Source organism: Rattus norvegicus, chromosome 1 (genome assembly GCF_021556685.1).
Source record: "Rattus norvegicus strain SHRSP/BbbUtx chromosome 1, alternate assembly SHRSP_T2T, whole genome shotgun sequence".
NCBI classification, from domain to species: Eukaryota; Metazoa; Chordata; class Mammalia; order Rodentia; family Muridae; genus Rattus; species Rattus norvegicus.
Window position 1 is genome coordinate 183,127,492 of NC_141534.1, and position 21,773 is coordinate 183,149,264.

At 39.9% G+C, this 21,773-nt stretch overlaps 1 protein-coding gene across 30 annotated transcripts in view; it reads right to left on the reverse strand.

Moving 5' to 3' along the window:
- Sox6 (SRY-box transcription factor 6) overlaps positions 1 to 21,773 on the reverse strand; it is a 608,765-nt gene that overhangs the window by 480,157 nt on the left and 106,835 nt on the right.

The window sequence follows — 21,773 nt, forward strand, 5'->3', positions numbered from 1 at the left end:
AAGAAGAAGAAGAAGAAGAAGAAGAAGAAGAAGAAGAAGAAGAAGAAGAAGAAGAAGAAGAAGAAGAAGAAGGAAGAGGAGGAGGAGGAGGAGGAAGAGGAGGAGGAGGAGCACAACAACAACAACAACAACGACAACAACGGGATGGGATTAAATGAATGGTTTTAGAGTTTATCCACATTATCTTTTACAAAGAGCTAAAAGGTTACTAGCACATAAATACCTAGCATGAGTCATTTCTTTTAGGCAAGAATCACTAATAAAGCCACTGACACCCACCAGGCAGTGGTGGCACACGCCTTTAATTACAGAGCCAGGTGGATCTCTTCATTTGAGGCCTGCTCTACAGAATGAGTTCCAGGATAGCCACAGCTACACAGAGAAACCCTCTCAAAAAAACATTTAAAAAAAATCCCTGGCAGCCTAAGGACATCACAAACCAAGTAAAAATCGGCTTCTGCTATGAAATCTTTCCCTGCTCAATCCCAAATGTATAAAACACAAGGAAACCAAAGTAGTGTTTATAAATAGAGAATTGACTAAAGTCTGAAAATCTACTTCCCAAGCAAAGCAGAGGAATCTGCATGCAAAGAAACAAATGGCTTCAGTGTCAGGACAGCAAGCCAGTACCTAGCAAAGCAAACACACTGTGAAAGACACCCCTGAGAGGTGAGTATGAAGACACTACCAAAGGATGAAGTCCTGGCAGCACTACCCTGCCAGCTCTGGAAGTAATACATCATGACGTTTGTGAGACTCCACACTCTGGCATGCTGACTCTATCTGATAACACTGATCCCAGACCAAACGTAACCACAAAAATATACAAGAGCTTGTGGGGAAATGGGTAACTAAAAATTGGGGGCGGGGGGCAAAAACAGAAACAAAAAAGAACACAGAAATCAGAGATTCTAACCACCATCCCATCCCACACCCTAAACATCTGAGACGGTAATGCTGGGAAGAAGCAAAGAAAAAGATCTTTGCAAAATAATATAGGAAGAATCAGAAACATACAAGTACCAGCAAATGATGTCAAAGGCAGAACACAGATGAGCCTAGGCAGTATCCACAGCTGTGATCCCAAAAGCCCCAATAAAACACCATGCCCAATGCAGCCTCAGCAGCCAATAACAAAACAGAAGGCCAAATTTGATAATATTCCATATTCTTCCTGGCATACAAGATTTTGTTAAATGAAAAATCAAGTTTGCATCTAAATATATGAGTATAAAATATCAATAAAATATTTGGTATTTTTCTTTAATGCCAATAAGCACAGTATTTTTCTGCTCTTGTGTTGTTTAATGACTTCAACACAATAGACTGATTATCTGGGCTTATCTATGCAGTTATTTTATTAAAACTAGGTCAGACTAAAGGAAAACTTTAGTACAAGCAGAGTAACTTGATACATAATAATCCAAAGATCATTCATTTTCCTCTCTTCTAAAAGCTAGCTGTGTCAGTAACTTACTGTTTCCCTGGCTCCCTGAATTTATAAAACATACTTTTAAAATGCAATTTGTTGGACCAGGAGTGTTGTAAATGAGTTCAGATGACAAAACGACAATACTTTGAATATAGGCAGTTCTACACTGGAAACATTTAACATCCTGCACAGACCTTCACTCTCGTGTTCACGTGGGCTTTGAGGCAGCAGGCGTGCTGCTCTCAGGACACAGACAGACACACCGTCAACCTAGTGCACTGGCCACTGATAGTCACCAAAGGAAACAGCTGCCATTGGGACTGGATATTTAAACCTGGACTTGGAAACTGTCCCCTAGGGCTACATGTGAAGTGCGACAGTTGAATGCCTGCCTGTCTGTGTGTGCCAGACCCAGAGATAAATCCTAAGTACCCAAAATAATGAAGGATAAACGAACGAATAAAATAATCCTGAATAAGTAACTGGTCACCAGAAACAAAGACAGTCTGTAATTATCTCTTTTCCTAGTACAAATGTGTGTTATCATTGGTAATCTCCAAGATGTTTCTCGGCATACTAACCCCTCCACCACTCCCTCTCACCTCTTGAATAACCCCTTCTTGCCTCTCACCTTAATTTCTATATAGCCTGATACCTGAAACTTCAACTTTTCTTTTTTTCAGGTGACTGTTTATCCCACCCACAACCTTCCAGGAATTTCTCTTAAATTCAGAGGTAAGCATGTCACTATTAGGCTCAAAATTGGCACAGCTCCCCCACATCCCTCACCCCAACCCTAAAATCTTTACTAAATTCAAGATTTTGAATCTGGCCTCAAAATAAGTTGTACATTCCTTTCATTAAGCTTCTGTTCCTGTTTTTCCTCCAAGGCCATTGAGATGTATTCCTTCACCTCCAGCCATCACATGCAAACCCTGCTTCCTCTATTAGGTTCTCTCTTTTCTTTGTACCATATATATATACCTGTTTGTGTACACGTGTGTGTGTGTGTGTGTGTGTGTGTGTGTGTGTGTGTGTGTGTGTGTGTGTGTGTAGATCAGAGAACAACTTGCAGGAGCTGTTACACACATAGAAGTCAGGTTGTCAGGCTTGGAGGCACCTTTATCTACTGAACCACCATAGTTATTGTCCCCTGACAAGTTCTCTTGACAATTACAAAGTCTTCAGACTAGAATGCATCCCTCATGCCTTAAGTAATGAGAACAAGGCCTTCATGTCTCTTATGGATATGCGAGTTTGCTCTGTATCTAACATCTTTCATCTTTTTCAATCATCTGTCTTCTCATGGAGAGACTTGTCCTGTCCGTTTTCATTTCTCCAGCAAAGTCTACACAAGTGCTCTGATTACCAGGAACTCAGTAACATTCTGTGGAATTAAAGTATGAAGCAAATTATGCAAACAAAACTTCTGGAGAAATCACAACTAAGAAATTAGTAAGAGGACACTCCCATGATAGAAAGATGGAAATATTTGTTATTGACATGCTACCCCTTATTATACATCATATCCACATCAATTAGCAACTTTTACAAAACACAGGTACTATAAAAGCAATATGTGCATTCACCAGCAACAGGGGAATTTCTTCAGTAACAATGTTGCACAGCAAAGTGTGTCTGCTTTTTCAAAAACTTCTACTTCCAGAATCTGATTTCTGGATATAAATAATTATCCTTGAAGGCTAGACAGTATGAAAAGCATGATCATTATCTAAAATATATTTTATTCACATCTCACTAGAGCTCCCCTTTATATGTGGACCACTAACAAAATGTCTAGTTTAGCACTTTCCCCAGTAAGGAAAGCAGAGCTGGCTAGTGATCTCACTCACTTGCTAACTTCTGGGAAAATGAAGAACAGAGGAGAGAAATGAATGAATGAATGAATGAATCTTCACTTTCAGCAGCTAGGATAAAAATTCAATGTGTGATTAACCATGTCTTCCAGGTACTATGCAATAAGCTAATCTTGAAGAAAACTTCTTTTCTAAATTCATGGTGTGATAATAAATTTTAAAAGTTCTGGTTTGGGCTGGAGATATGATGCCATGGTTAAGAGTACTGGTTGTTCTTCCAGAGAACCCAAGTTTAATTTCCAGCGCCTACGTAGTGACTCACAACTCTTTGCAACTCCAGTTCCAGGGGCTCTACCACCCTCTTCTGGCTTCCGTATGTACCAGGCACTACATACACACAGTACACAGACATGCAAGCAAAAAAATAAAAAATATATATAAAAGTACTGGTTTGCCTGAAAGTCAGCATTTCTTCTTCCTAGATCAAATTTCCTTTTTTAAAAAAAGGTCTAGGTAAGAAGATATAGATATACAAAACACAGAAGAAGAATTAAGGACTCAGAATGAATTTCAATAAAACATTGGAAGACGTTCTTATTTCTACCAAACTTTCCTCCAGCCGTCTTTTGATGTGCTGGGAACCCCATTACAGATATAAATGTAGGAGGGGTGGAGGTGGCAAGATGGTTCAGCAAGTAAAGTTCTTATTGTATAAGCCTGACAACCTGCATTTAATCCTTGGAACTCACAGTAATAGAGAGAACTAACTCATAAAAGTGTCCTGTGATGCACATGTTTACCCCAGAACACACACACATATATCATACATACATGTATTCCCACAATTAACAATAAGAATGAAAACTTACAAATAAATCTACAGTAGGAACTTTTACAGGCTATACAACAAACAAGAGGCTTTTCAGATGGATATTCATGCCCAAGACACAAATGCCAATCCTGAGAAATGGCTCCATCAGCCAAAGGAACTTCTCACTCTTGAGTTCAGCAACCAAACTGCAAATATCACCTGTTTGCTACAAGCATTCTGACCAACATCTCAGTTACTTTTAAATGGCTCATGAAAATTCCTAGAGCCCCAAGGAAGGAAAAGGAGGAGAAAGTGGAGGAGGAGAAGGAAAAAGAGGAAGAAGAGGAAGAGGAAGAAGAGGAAGAGGAAGAGGAGAGGAAGTAAAAGAAAAACAGGCATCGAGTCAAACAAACCAGCTACTGCCATAGCCATTTCTTTTTAGAGTCCTGGGAAAGTGACAACATAATTAACTGTGTTTCCAAGGTGGGAAGTTTTTTTACTCTCTCTAGAATGCATCTGCCTTGATCCAGCCCCCTCTGATAGTTAACCTTTCTCCACACTCTTTCTTGTTGCCCCTGAAGCCTTGGCTGGAACCTGTACTGAAGGAAACAATTTAAAAGTCTGTAGTGAGTGAAATGAAGCTGATTTCACCTACCACTCCCAACCTTTTTAAGTACTGTATACCTACTCAGTCACCGCGGACTGGAAAGAGAAATGCCACCACAGAAGGAGTCCACAAGGAAAAGTCTACTGTGGCTACACTGCACTGCTTCCAACTGTCTGTTCTAACCTCTGCCAAGGACTCCCAGGGCCCCTCAGTCCACAAAGTAGATGTTCCTGACCCATTACCAGGCAGTAGAATATAAAAATATGAGGCATAGCCCTACCTTTATGGAAGATTTAAGTGCATCTGTGTGGATTTGATGAAGCCTCTTTTACCACTGGGTCTTCTATGGGAACAGCATGTCCCCAACAGAAACTGTTCTTTCAACTCAGGTCACAAACTAAGGAGACATTTGGCCAAGCAAAGCAAAGCACAGCCACAGTCAGCCTTGGATCCAGGACTGAGAATAAACGGTTTGCGCTTGTAAACTAGCTTGGGCTTCTTTGTGACTGCAGCAAAGCTGACACATTCAGGACTGGTAAACAAGGTGGTATTGTGTTGCAAAACAACCTCAAAGACTCTGTGACTTACAGCAACAAGTATTCATTTCCAGCTTGTGTTACAGATCGGTGAGAACAGGTCATCTTTTATGCCATGCTCCAGGGTGTTAGTCCAATTCAGGTCTACTCTGTTGTCTTCTCCTTCTGGAACTCTGGTTGAGAGTTACGCATGCCATGGTGGAAAGGTGCCATTCTCATAACAGAGGAAATGGCAAACAAGCCTTCAAAGCTTCTACAAGAGCCTGGTGCTCCTGTGATGCTTCTGGATGGAAGCCTGCAGGCTTCTAAAAGCTTCTGTCCAGAAATGGCATGGTTAAGACTCAAGTCATGAAGAAGGATAAGAGACTTCATCTTTGTGAAACAGTGAGTGCATGACTGTGGACAGCAGTAGAGTGTACTGTCTGTCTCCTAAGCATACCCGCCCCCCGAGTTCTGAGAAGTTAGTCTCCATCACACCTGGTCTCCACACTGTAAGGAAGGGACTAGATTTTATAAAACTGAAGTTAGCACTTGTTGCAAGTAATTTGATGAGTGCTGGGGGCTCCAGAATGTGTGAGGGGAGCTGGAGGCCCCAGTGCAGGATAACAGGACACTAGAGAATTTCCCCCATCCAGACTTAGGAGCTGATTGTCTTGGACAGTGTTAAATACTAACTCAACATGTGGGCTGTCATATGGAGGCCAGCATTTGCTTAAAACGGCTTCGGGAAGCAAACACTTCAAGTGAAAATATCAATGTAAGGGTAACAGAGCATGCACCGTGCAAGCCTATGAACACAGACTTTAAAGAGACTGGCAGGAATAAGCCTGTCATAGATAAGCCAAGTGTAGGAATTGTAGGGATGCAGGACAAGACTCTTCATGACAAGTATGACCATTAAAGCCAGCTCACAGCCTCTAGCACTAGCATTGCTGATGTGTGAGTAGATGAAGGACAAATACATTTATTAATTTAAATGGGTCAAAAGGAGACAATAGAAGATCTAATTATGAGAGATAGAATTATATATCATGTAAAAGTTTTAATTATATAAGCTGGGACCATATGGCAGAAAAATTCAACCATTGGAGTCAGAAAGGCATGGATTCTAATTTCAGCTTCACTACAGTGTGACATAGGCAACCAACTTAATCTAAATTTGAAATTGCTAATCTCTACATAAGACAGTGTTGAAACATGCTGCCTCTTCAAAGATTCAGAATGATAATAGTTACTTACAGTTCACAGAGAAGCCTTAATATGTGATAGACAATAAAGTTTAGGAAATGTTTGACCTGGAAAGTGTAGCAAACACATTTATAAACCCTTTGCAGTTGTTTTGCTTTTGTCTGGTTTTTGTTTGTTTGTTTGTTTTTTGTTTTCTTGGGTTGTTTGTTTGTTTTTGTTTGTTTGCTTGCTTGCTTGCTTTGGAGGCAAGGTCCTGACTGCCCAGAAACTAACTCTAGACCAGGCTATCCTCAAACTCACAAAGATCTGCCTGCCCCTTGTTCCAAAATGCTGGATTAAAAATGTGTACTACCATGCCTGGCCTACAACCTTTCTACAGTGAGTCATTAAACTAGCTAACGATGACACTGGAGTCTGGAATTTAAAAGTTTGCCAAAGCTACCTATTCCAAGCTGGGTCTCCAAGGTGGTGCTGTTGGTAAGTTCTAGGGATCGGTAGGAGCAGCCTGTGGGAGAAACAAGACACTTTCCCCTTCCACCTTTGCTCTCTGACTTGATGAAGCAAACAGTGTGCTCCACCACACAGTCCTGCCATGTAAGTTAGCACCACATTCCACTGAGTCCACTTGATCAGGGACAAGAACCTAAACAAGAGTCAGCCTCCAGTCTTTATAATTTTACCCCAGTACCAGCTGACCAGCACACATGAAATAAAAGCATTTTTTTCTCTAATCACTCCCCTTAAAAGCAACCAACATAATGAAAATGGCAAATAACTTAATAAAATGATTTTTGAAAAAACCTACAATGGCAATGCAAAAAAATTGTCTTCTAAATGCATTCAAACCAGAAAAGGGGGGAATTCAGTGATGTGACACCAACTGTACACTCAAAGAAAGAATACAGTGTTCTCAAAATAAGAAAAGAGACCCAATGATCCTTTGATGAAAGTAGAATTCACTAGGGGCATGCAAAGCAACAGAACTAGTCAGGAACAGTCCCATGAAGAAATATCCCAGTTCTGTACCAAGAAAATTCCAGGTAAAGCAGAGCTCAATGAGAGAGAAACACACTGGCAGGCCATCTTGTCTGTGATCTAATATCTTTAGACACTTCCTTGGTGGAGAAACATAAGCAGAGACCACCACATCACGCTCTGAGAGTCTGCCTGGCTTACTGCACTTCAGCATAAGCCACAGAACGCTCTAGTGCCACAAACTGAGGACACAAGCAAGCATAAACTATAAGGGGTGGGAGCAAAGGTCGCTGAGACTAAGAAAACATATAAAATACTAAAATCTGAGAAGCCTTGTGCAGTGGACAGCAGTTAGTGCAGAAACTCGAGGATTATTGAAGCACAGAGATAAAGTGTGGCACTTTCAGCCATAAATGGGGCATCTGTACCACATATTGCCCACAAGGCTTGGGACTGTCACAGAAGAGGGAGAAGAAAGACTGTGAGAGCCAGCAATCAGGGTGGATTGAGATGAAGCAGTCTCCTAAGCATGACAGAGCTGATGTGCTCACGAATTCAGAGAAAATGTGGGTATCTATACAAGGCTCCACAAGATGAAGCCAGTCAGCGGTCCAGCATGGAAGGGATAAGTGCTCATGCGGAGCTGACATGCTGACAGCCTCCTGGGAAGGAAGAGGCAGTTTCATCACAGGCGCAATACCTGGTACATCAGGCATGATTCAGAGAACACACACACACACAACACATACATGGACACACACACACATACACACACACACAAACACATGGACACACGGACACACATGCACACATGGACACACACACATACACACACACACACATACACACACACATACATGGACACACACACATACACACACACAAACACATGGACACACATGCACACATGCACACATGGACACACACACATACACACACACATACATGGACACACACACACATACACACACACACATACATGGACACACGGACACACATGCACACATGGACACACACACATACACACACACATACACACACACATACACACACACATACACACACACACATACATGGACACACACACATACACACACACAAACACATGGACACACGGACACACATGCACACATGGACACACACACATACACACACACAAACACATGGACACACGGACACACATGCACACATGGACACACACACATACACACACACAAACACATGGACACACGGACACACATGCACACATGGACACACACACATACACACACACAAACACATGGACACACGGACACACATGCACACATGGACACACACACATACACACACACAAACACATGGACACACGGACACACATGCACACATGGACACACACACATACACACACACAAACACATGGACACACGGACACACATGCACACATGGACACACACACATACACACACACACAAACACATGGACACACGGACACACATGCACACATGGACACACACACATACACACACACATATACACACACACACATACACACACACACACATACATGGACACACACACATGGACACACAGACATGCACGCACACATGGACACACACATACACACACGGACACACAGACACACGGACACACTCATACACACACAGACATATGGACACACTCATACACACACAGACATATGGACACACTCATACACACATGGACACACGGACACACACACACACACACACACACACACACACACACTGCACAAATTTGACTCTGTGGTACTTTCCTAAACATAGCATGGAACTGGATCAGGTTATGGGAGCACCTCATCCTCCTGGCTTCTACATTCGCTCTGACTCCATTTCCTCTGAAGACACTGTAATAAAACCTGACTTTCCCGTCTGGTTTTGTTGTTTATTCTAGCTTAAGGACAGAATTCTGCTACACTTTGTTTTTATTATTTTTCCTCATAATATCCATAATTCCTTTTGATATGGGGTCACAACACGAAGCTCCTAAAGTAATTCTACCTATTCTAAGTGAAAGGCCAAAGTTGTTTTGTTGACTGTTTTAAATAGGAGCAGAACTATTAAAAACTCAAATAACAAAAAAATCTCTTTTAACCTATAGTGAAAATTATTCCCAGTTCCCTTTCTATTTATCTATCTTTGATAATTTTGTATATTAGTCATTCTTAATTTTAGGATATTTATCATTACTGTATATTAACTCTATATAAATATAAGTTTCATTGTGATATTTAGCCATTCTTTATTGTTTACCACATGAAGAACTTAAATTAGGCTTCTTGTCCACTGAAAAAAGGAGCTGTGTCTGTGCATTCAGGTTAACATGGAAGTGAGGAAACTCCTAGACAAAAACTACAGACAATTAATGACTGCTGAGGAAGGAAGGATTAGTCCTCCCCAGAGACGATTCGTTAGTTGGCTATCTAATACAAAGTGATCCGTCCTCATATCATGTACAGAAAAGCCACACTAGATGAACTCAGCAGGTTGTAGTCATCTGCGTGTGTGTGTGTGTAGATAACAACAATAATAAAGAGGCCATGAATTTGAGAGTGAGTAATGGGGATCACAGGAGATTAGATGAAGAAGACATGGACGGAGTTGGGGAGAGAGAGGGGAGTGAGGAAATGACATAATTACATTTTAATTCAAATTTAAAAGTTTTAGACACTAGACTGAGACTCAGGTAAGAGAAGCTTCTTTGTCTTACAGTAGAGGACAATTAATAAAAGACCCCCAAATAGACAACGTGCAGATAGTGAGAGACTGAGACTCCGTCTGGACCCCTCAGCCCCAAATAGAATGTCTGTGTCAAACCTCGACCCTCAAGGCCCTGAGATCTTTGTGGAAGAGGAGGTGAAAGACTATAAGAGCAAAAGTGGTAGCCAAGGAAGCAGAATCTTCTAGATCATACATACATACATACATACATACATACATACATACATACATACATACATACATATGAATTCACAGGGACTGTAACAGCAGGCACAGGACCTACACAGGTTCAAATTAGCCAAATTCCTAGCATTGAGAAGATAAAGTGGGGAAAAAATCCCACCCCTAACCAAGAAGCTGTTCGCAATTGATAACCAACTAGGAGAAGGAAAATTCAGTTTTCTCCAATGGAGTGTTACTAGCTACATCAACCATATTCCAGGGTAGGCACCACACAAAATAACTCTATATGTTTTGTGCTCTTTGGTTTAGTATCTTTTTGTAGCTTTTTAAGTGAATTTGGTTTACTTTTTGGTTTTGGTTGAGGTTTTTAGTTTTAGAGAGAGAACATGAAGTCGGGTGGGTAGGGAGGTAGGGAAACTGCTGGGAAGAGTTGGAGGTAGAGAAAGAATATAATCAAAATATGTTGTATGGAAATTTACTAATTAAAAATAAGTTTACCTAAACATTTTAAATAAATACATAACTTTTTAAGTCACTAGTCTTAGGGCAGATCCCTAAATATCATTCTCTTACCACTACTCAACTCCTGCATGTATTCCTACTTCTGGAAATGAGGAAGGGTGATGAGTGCCTTCATTCTGAGCACTTAGCTAGATGTAGCAAGATCTTTAGCTCAAGGCCAGCCTGGCTATCAAGGGAGAGCCTGTCAAAAAAACAAAGAAGAGAAGGAGGAGGAAGAAGGGAATGAGGAGGAAGAAAAGGAAGGAAGACAGGAGGGAGGAAAGGGAGGGAGGGAGGGAGGGAGGAAGAAAGAAAGGGAGAGAGAGAGAGAGGAAGGGAAGAGGGGAGGAAGAGAGGGGAGAAACCTAACTAGTGACTCAGCCCACGACATTAATCTGCACAGGTTCTACATCTAATGCTCTAAAATTATATGACTTTGTTCAGTTTTATAATAATGTTTTTATTAATTAAATTTGTTCTTTAGGAGTATCATACATGTATGTAATAGGTTCTGACTGCTCTCAGCCCCCATTCTCTCACCCCCTTCCCACCCTGGTCATGATTCCCTCCCTCTTGCAAGCCCCTTCCCGTGACAAATATGCAATTATATTAACAGTAATCTAACTTCTTTAATTAGGCAAATTAAACTACTTAATCCTATTTAGAATATATCACTATTATGATACAAAATCTTTTTAAATAGCATAAACCTGAGAAATTGGAGAAAATTGCTCTATTAAAACAGACTGATAAGGGCAGGACTGTAGGCCAGTGATAGAGTGACTTGTCACACATGCATGACACCCTAGGTTTGATCTCCAATATTGCCAGGGAAAAAAGGCCTAGAGCTCTTTCTGCCTCCTGGCCATTGAGAGGTGAGAGCATATGTGGTCTACTAGGGTTTCCTTAATGATACTCTGCCTCACCACCACCAGACCTGTAAAACCATGATCCAAAGCAAATTTTGTCCCTAGGTTGATTTTCTCTGGTATCTTACCATAGAAACAAAACACTCACTAATACAGTCAGTTACCCTGAAGGCATTCAAGACTTTAAGCACACTGCAGTTTTAGTGACTTCTAGTTAACAGCTTCAGAATCAATCAAATTCTTTGAAATTTTTCTAGGTTTTTTTTTTAGGAGCTGGGGACTGAACCCAGGGCCTTGGGATTGCTAGGCAAGCGCTCTACCACTGAGCTAAATCCCCAGCCTCCTAGTTTTTGTTTTGTTTTGTTTTGTTTTGTTTTTTACAAAGTGATACTTCCCAAACATTATTCTACAAAGACTGTAGAGACAGAAGAAATAAAGAATAGAGTGGTATGCTTCCCCGCCATTCTTAAAACTCTAGAATTTGATCCCCATGCTCAAAAATATACATCAGACCTAGACATAATATTGGTTGTGCAAGCATTTTTTAGAAGCACAGCATGACAGAGCTCTCAGATGCTGGGTACTCAGAGCTAAGGTGTGAACTGCAAAAATCCTTTGACCTCTGGAATTTACTCATCCTCACAGGTGACTCTGTGCATTCCATGGAGGATCACTTCCATTTGAATTAAACTTTTGGATGTTTTGGTGATTGCTTGGAAGAGAAAAGCATGCAGCATCATATTCAGCATAATACAAGTAGAATATGAATTTCTGATAGAAATATTTTCAACAAAATGAAATCACTGAATTAAATTTTCATTTAATATTGATGCCCTGTATCATCAAAAAATACTTAGATACAAAATTACAGATTGGCATCTGTTTAAAACATAATACTTAGCATACTGATTATATTCATTCAGCAAAAAAATTTTCAACATAAATCAAGAGTATATAACACCAGTATCTTGTGATAGAAACATAATATTTAAACCTTAGTGAACATCTTTAATATTTTGTGAATAATTTAGTCTGTGAGGTTGAGAAAGATAGCAGATTACTGGTGGCTGAGACTGTTTATCTCCTAAAAATTAGGTACGATGGAGAAGTAATAGAAGGGTCCCTGAAGAGTCTTAACCCTAATGGGAGGAAAAAACCTTGCATCTTGAGATTTTAAAAGTCATACTTTAGAGCAAGACTGCTGTTCAGTGAGTAAAATTCGGAGTGAGCAGGAAGCCCTGGTCCAGACCCAATACTATGTAGAAGCTGGGAACAGCAGCAACTCTGTGACCCTTGAACTAGTAGAGGTCACAGCAGGTGAAAATAGGGAGAACGCAGGGCTTGCTGGCCAACAAGGCTACCTTCAGTGAAAGACCCTGTCTCAAGTAATGGAGAAGAGCAGTAGAGGAAGACACCCAACAATGGCCTCTAGCTTCAGCATGTACACACACATGAGAATGCGCGCGCACACACACATACACACACACACACACACACACACACACACACACACACGCCATACTCTAAATTTTTAATTCTGAAGAAATCAAACATGAAAACAGAATTGAAAGCCACCTATTGACATCTCTTTGTCATCCCTTTTTCTGTGGCAGCAAATGATTGCTATGGCTTTTGTCCTAAAGTAAAGATGTTTTAAAATGAGGAGTTGTGATATTAGATGTTTGTTGAAAACCTGAAATTCTGTCTTAAATGTATCAATAATGTCTCTAACTTTTTATCTTATTACAGTACATGTTCAGATAGATAAGAGGTAATAACAAAACTGTCAATATTGCAAAGAAATTACCCATATGCTAAAATAATCACATTTTGCCATTTGGTAACAATAAAATTGTTTCAAATGTCTCTTTAAAAACAAGTACAATTCTTCCTACATATTTATTTATATTCAAAATAATAAAGTGTCTGACCCACAGCACTGCATGAGTCGAGCACATGTTTTGTCCTGCCTGCCCATACATAGCTTGCCCACCTATATATATGATGATAATATCCTCTTAGGTACTACTGAGAGCACATGAAGACCCAAAGAAACACACACAGAACTACCTTACCATATTTTCAACATGATACTAAGTACACCTAATAAAACAATAAAACATATCAGAAATAAGTGAGTTCAAAGAAATACACTCTCACTCACCTTTCATCGCAACTCATGAACATTGGTTTGTGATACAGAAATCCTTATAGAGATGCCTAGAAAATTCTCAAAGGATGAATTCTTAGGCCTTTATATTACAGGACTATGAATAATTTTGAAAACTAAGAGTCTTGGGACCCATAAAGAAGTAAAGTTATAGATTACATTAGGTTTTCTCAATGCTCTAAAGATACAATCCCATAAGATCATTTCTCCAGTCAAACTGGACTGGTATTTCTTTTAGAATTCTGACCTATGTATATAATAAATTTGAAATGGATGAACTCCATTAACTCCAAAATAATGCTGCTGTCTAGACTTGGAGCATCAGAAATCCCTAAATGGAAATGGGATTGGCCCCAGAAGTTCTTAACGTTTGAAATGTTGCACCTACACATAAAAACATCAATTCTAAGAACGGCCAGAATTCTATGCTAGTCCACTCACAGCATGGTGGAATACTGAACTGTAAGACTCCCGCTTCTCTGGGAAAATAGGAGTTGAGCATGGTTCTATGTCAGAAGACTGATGCAGGTATGTCATGCTGTGAGGACAGTCAGGCAACTGGAAGTTCAAGACCAAGCTGAGTTACTAGTACGTGACACTGTTTAAAGACAAAAGAGAACAGTGGTGAAGGGGACGATCTGAAGAAACAGTTCACAAACAATTCAAGCTGAAGGAGGGAAGGCAGGGAAAGAATGAAGAGGGGGAAAGAAGGGAGGAGAGAAAAGAAGGGGATGAAGGGAAAGGAGGGGAGAAGAGGGGAGGGGAGGGAAGAGAAGTAGAGGGGAGGGGAGATTTATTGAATTCCACATGGGAAACTCCCTGAATAAGCTGTGCTCCTGGCCCTCAAATGAGCACTGTCCTTTTTACAAATAAGCTCCTCTGGTGCTGGCAGCAATGGGTTCAAGAGCGAGCATGAGACACTAGCAAAACTTCACCCAGGGGTTGGGGATTTAGCTCAGTGGTAGAGCACTTACCTAGGAAGCGCAAGACCCTGGGTTCAGTCCCCAGCTCCGGAAAAAAAGAACAAAAAAGAAAAAAAAAAAACAAAAAACAAACAAAAAAAAAAAACTTCACCCAGAAACCTTCAGCTGGAGCTTGGACACCACCATGACCGTTTATCCTATAGGCAAAACCATCACAAAGTTACAGGCAAGGCACTAATGATCAAGTAATTACAAGAGAGAGGGGGGAGGGGCTTCTGCAGCATTATTAGTCTGAACAGTGCTCAGTGAGAACCATCTTTATCTAAGCTCAAATGGAAACAAGTCCATGTATCTGTACACAGAGTCCCATGATGATGGGCTTACATGTGTATTCAAAAGTATCTTTGTGGTGGGTTTTTTATACTTTAAAACACCAAAAAAAAAAAAACCACAAATATTAACTCACTAAAATTAGTATTAGGATCTCTCTAAGAATGGATACACTCTTTAAATGAAGTAGAAAGAAAAAGAAAAAATTTAAGCAGGTGAAAATATCTAAAAATAATGTGTTTTTAAAAACTATATTTGCAGAACTGATAAAATTCTTTTTTAAATATTTATTCTGAGGGGTTGGAGATTTGGCTCAGTGGTAGAGCACTTGCCTAGCAAGTGCAAGGCCCTGGGTTCGGTCCCCAGCTCCAAAAAAAAAAAATAGAAAAATAAATAAATAAATATTTATTCTGGGCACGTCTGTGTGTGTGTGTGTGTGTGTGTGTGTGTGTGTGTGTGTGTGTGTGTGTGCTTGAGTGCATTATTACACCATATTATACAGAAGAAGCCCAAGGAAATCATAAGAGATGCAGCATCCCCTGAAAGTCGAATAACAGAGAGTCGTGAGCCACCATGTGATACTGGGAACCAAACCTAGGTCCTTTGCAAGAGCAACAAGTATTCTTAACTGCCAAACCTTCTCTCCAGCTAAGAACTGATATCAGTCTTTAGCTGGCAAACTACTTTCCACAAAACTCCAGAGCACAAAAGTCTAACCTATGCTCTAAGAGCAAATGATATATCTGCTTATATTTCCTTTTGAAGAATAATCAATAATTTCCAAGTTTAATCCCAAATGATAAATAATGCTAATTTCCCATAAAAGCAGCAGAAGAAAATGAGTAAACTCCAGGCACTGGCTATGAAGTCTTTGTGAAAACTGCCTAACTCTGAATTAAGAAGGTATGTGTCTTACCAGGCAGGAGCATAGTATGCACACTGTGAGTCAAGGCACGAGTCTCCCTGAGAAGGGCACTGAGTCAATCAGCTGTTATTACCTTCGTTTATTACCTTCATTTCTCAAAATACTTAGTTAAATAAGTTGTGTTGGTTTGGGGAAGAATTATTTGTTTGTTTCATTTGTTTTGTTTTTTTATGTTTGTCCAAGATCTGTTCCATATTCAGTTTCTGAGATTTAAATGTGTTATTTTCCATCTCGCCAGCATGTTACTCTCCAGATCACCCTCACATGAGGTGACAGTCATTAACTGTGAAGGCACAACAGGTGGATCATGTCAAGGTCACAGTAGTTTTGTTCACAGGCCCAAACATGGGGTTTTCATTATCCTTAATAGAAACAAAAGCTGGCAATAAAAGCCTATCATTGAAACACCATCTCCTCCAACCATTCAGATGCAGTAACTCACACAACAGAACATTCCAAGTCCTGCTGCTAGCTATCAAGACATGGTTATTTTTGTGGTGTTACCTTTTTTTTTAAATATAGTATAAATCTGACCTTTCCTGAAGAAGTAGAAAGGCCGATTATAAAATTATATGAAATTGCCGAGGACCGTAAGCTATCTTGAAAAGGGTCTGCACTAGAACACTAACAGTTTCCAGTTTACCAGAAAGGCACAGTAATCACTTGCAGTGCTGGCCTAAGAATGAATAAAACCAATGGAACAGAAGAAAGAGCTCAGAAGCATGTGCAGACATCCACAGGGGGATGAGCTCCAAGGAGTTCAATGAGGAGAGGTGGTCTTTTCAACAAAATGAACGGAAACTAGATATACACGTGCAAATCCTCACGTCACATCATGTGCAAGAGAAGCTATTGTAAGATGTAGAGTCTTTAACCTATGAATTAAGTGCAGAGTCCTTGGGTGAAAGCCTAGGGGCATGTCTTCACGACTGTGGACTTTGCAATTGGTTCTTAGATACAGCACCAAAGGGGCTGGTGAGGGAGCTCAGCAGTGAAACTCTTGCCACACAAGCCGGCTGATCTGAATTCAGTTCCTAGAACTAACACAAAGATGGAAACAGAAAACTGACACAACTAGGTTGTTTTCTGACCTTCACATGCATGTGGTATCACGTGAGCATACACACACACACACACACAAACACACACAAAAACACACACATCATATATACACACATACAGACACAAATATATACATATGCATATAAATATACACACACATATAATACATATACAGACACAAACATGTACATATACATGCTACAATAATGATAATTTTTAAAGATAATACACAAAACACAAGTAACTAAAGAAAAATATGTATTGGACTTCTTCAAATTTTAAAACATCTTAAAAAGTTTTAATATTTTTAATTATGTATCTGTATGTGTATGTGCCTATGAGTGCAGGCACTCACAGAAACACAGAAGCCTTCAGTCCCTTGATGAGAGTTCCAAAACACTAGGCACAGATCCTGGGAAGTGAACTCAGGTCCTCTGCAAGAATGACTAAGTCCTCTTGTGTTACCTTTCTACGAGAGTGATGAGAGCCACCCAGCAACCACATTCTGGAACTTTTTATATCAAAGAACACTACATAACTTGAAAAGAAAACCCACAGAAAGTAGAAAACCTTAGCAAAACAGTGTTATTTATGTTTGGGATATTTAATGTCCCAAATACAAAAGAACTCCTCACTACCCAACACTAAAAATATTTTCTTAAATTGTAATTACTGAAGAGGCCAGTCATTTCCAAAGAAAATATACGAATAGCCAAGAAGCACATGAGGAGTTGAGTGCATTAGGAAATTTCACTGTGTAGTAGGAAAATAGAAGTCAGAACCACAGCAAGGGACCACTGAGTCCCCAGGAGAGAAATCCACAGCATCTGTATATTGCTTGCGTGAATCTTAAAACACATCCACTGTGGAAAACAATTTCACACTTCTGCAAAAGGTTAAGAACAAATCACCAGATCCAGCAAATCAAACACAGGTGCTAGGAAGGACTTCCATGTGGACACTCGTCACAGCTCTGTTCATAGCAACCCAAAGGTAGCCACAGCCCATCTCCATCAACAGGGGACTGGACAACCAAAACTAAGGCACTGCTGTGCAACGGAACACTATTCATTCACAAAAATAAAAGCTCTTACATGGTACAGCATAGACGGGCTAAGGAAAAATGCAGAAAAGCAAGCAAGCTAGAAACAAAAGATGAATGTTTGCACAGCACCGTTCACATAATGTATTCAAACACAGGCAAGGCCAGAGGAAGAACAAGATTGCTTATTGCTTTTGAAGATCAGAAAACCTTTTCTCTTTTTCAGCATAGTAACTTTGCAATCTATGAGCTTGCTAAAGTCATTTATTGATTGTAAGAATTTTCATATTCATTCTCTCTTGTCTCTCTCTCCTCTCTCTCTGTCTCTCTCTCTGTGTATGTCTCTCCTTCTCTCTCTCTGTCTCTCTCTGTCTCTTTCTCTGTCTCTCTCTGTCTCTCTCTCTTTCTCTCTCTCTCTCTCGTGTGTGTGTGTGTGTGTGTGTGTGTGTGTGTGTGTGTGTGTGCATGCATGCGTGCGTGCATGTCAGAAGACAACTTTGAAATTGAACTCAAGTCATCGGACTTGAAAAGCAAGTGTTTTTACCACCTGACTATCTCAGTGGCCCTACAACTTCGCTTTATGATAAGGTCTCTCGTTAAACCTAATGCTCACTGAGATACTAAGGTTGCCAGGTTAACAAGCTCCAGGGATCCTCCTTGTGCCCACCACTCCAGTGCTGAGCTCACAGACAGGCACTACCATAGCCTACTTTTCGCATATGTGCTGGGGATTCAAACTCAGGTCTCAAAATGTGTAGCAAGTACTTTCCTGATTGAGTCATCTCTACATCCCAGAATACTCTTGTTTATTTGACAGTTTTTCTATCTTGGTGGGGGTAAGAAGTACTGAGTTAAATAGGAACCCAGAACTTGCCTCTAAATCCTCTAATCCAAAATAGTATGATTATGTTGATAATGCACATGTAAATAACTTTATCATGAATTTAACATATAAATTAGATGTTATAATAGATAATAAAAACAGTTAAAACTGTCACTACTTTTAAATTATCTTTTGCCTCTTGTGATGCTAAAATTACAAATACCATTTAATTCTTTGATTTTTGGCTCTTAAAACATTACATTTATTTATGTATTCATGTCTATATGAGGGATATTGTACGTATCACAGCACTCTTGTAAAGGTCACAAGACAACTTGCAAGAGCCATTTCTCTTCCTGTGTGGGTCCTGAGGATGGAATTCGAGGATCAGGTTTTGCTGAAGGTATTTCTACCCATTGAGCCATCTCTGTAGCGCTGATGTATGACTTTCAAAGAAGTGAGTTACAAGGAAGATCATCAAATTTTGAGTTGTCAGTTCTTATTAAATTATTTTTAAATGATTATAAATGAAGAAAATTTAGCTATTGGTCAGAAAAACAGAAATCTGGTATAAAATGCAATATATTACCAGGTATTTGTTCATCTTTGAAGTTCTGCCTCTTAAACTATCAAGATTGAGGTTTGTTATGAGATTGGAAGTTCTAGGGACACAAATGAAGTGAATTTGTAGAGTCAGCTGCTATCTCATCACTGTCCAGTAGATAATTTGAATAGGATGATTTCAGAGGCGGGTAGTCAAAGCTCTCCATCTACAGGAGGAAGTATAGAAACCTACCATCTGAAAATGAATGTGGCTGTACTCCAAAAATCATAGAAAGAGAAAAGCTGATGGTTCCCATATAAATCTTAAGCCTAGTGTTGCAGTGATAAGTCAAATGCTGGGAAAAACAGACCAGTGAATAACAGTGGCTCCTGTACATAGCCACCTCTTCTGGTGTTCAGGGCCTCCACTCTCACACAGCTTGACCTCTAGCACTTCACCGCCAATTCAAACATACCTTTTAAAACGACTTTGTACATTTTCCTATTTGCCAATCCATTCCACTTTTACTCTATAGTGCCCTCTCTAAACATAGCTTTTTATCTAAAAATATAAGATTGTTTTCAAAACTCTAATAATTTCCAACTGATAAATGGATTAGTCACCTTTGTGCTTCTTTTCATTCATCCAAGGACTGAAAAACCTCTTGAGCCACTCCTGTAATCTCATTTCTTTTTAAAATTCAGTTAGATGGCCCCACTTAACACTGTAGTATCCATCTACTGACTGCCACTGATCACCAGCCACGTGACATCATCCCAGCTTGGAACTCTACCCATCTACTTTAGACAGACCTAACCTCTGTAGTCACTCTGAAGTCACTCTGAAGTTTCCTGTGATAAATTCAAGTAAACTTAGCCCCTCCACTAATGCTAGCCTTGAGCCAGCACATTACCTGCTGACAGATGCTGTGGAAACCAGGTAGATACTTTGCATGAGTTGAGCTAAGGCCATTTGACCTTCTGGATCCCAGTGCACTTATTGCACTTAAGGAGATTCATAAAAGGAAAACAGTTGCTGTCTCATGAAGGGTGAAGTCTTTCTCCTCTGTCTAATTAGATGGCCTTTCCAGAATTTGTGGCATTGTGTCAATTGAAAAGGGATTCATCTTAACATCTTGTTTGGGCTAAGAATGTCCATGCTGGTTGTTCCCTTGTAAAGACCAATGGCTCCTGCAGGGAACTGATGAAGTTGTCCTACATTACAGAAGCCACAAGAACGGTTATGATGTTATACTCTTGACCCGGTGAAGCCAATTTGCCTGCACAAATGGAGATATTGTCTTCATTTTGGGGGCATGGAGTCTCTTGTGCTGCTCATGCACAAAGTATCCATGTCTTACACCTGAATACATCTGCAGTCCCAGAGTCTCACCTGTTCTGAGTAGCTAAGTCCTCCAACTCAGCATCCCTGAGTCTTCTTTATGGAAACATCAGAAAGTGAACAAGTTGATCCAAGTAGAATAGAATTTTTGTATATATTATTCCCAAAAGTACAAAATTAATTTTGTTTTGTACAGTAGAAAAGGGCATTGAATCACAACTGGGAAAGCTCTCCATTTGAAAAGATGCCTTTTCCATTGAATTATTAAGAAGTATGTGTGTTGGGGGAGAGACTTTTCAAATTAGAGCAGGGCATGTGGAGGGAACATTTCTAGTGCACATGTAAGAGGGCTTGTCAAGGATAGCCAGTGCAGGACATAATATACTTACTTGGTTCTCAACTCTTAATGGGAACATTCTTAACTCCATATTTAGATTTTAGCAATGTAATTAAAGAAACAGGCATGGCAAGGATACCAGAAAATACAGAAGTGAACAGTGAAAAATCTACCACATTGTGCAGTATTGAAGATTGTAGAGAAATAAAGAAAAGTGGTGATTGAGGATCATTCCTAAAGATATAATAAAAAAGTATCAGAAAACATTAAAAAGGGTTAGAAATATATGTTCAAATCTAAGAACTGGACAGTGTCTATTTAAATTATACAAAAGCTTCAGACAGACAGGCAGGGCAAAGACTCCTGAGAAAGCAGATACATCCAGGCTGCTGTACCCTTGAGCTGTGTGCTGAAGACTAGTGCCTGCTTACTTAACAAAGAGTGACAGTTGTTTTGGAGACTTGTGAAATGGACCCATCATGTGCCAAAGCACTGTTCTACCAGAAGGATTCACGCATACGATCAAGCATAAACTGATGTTAAGAATACTCAGGAGACAGATAAAATGTGCAGGGAGCACCACTGAGAGTCAAACAGAGGATAATGGCACAGGAAGATAATG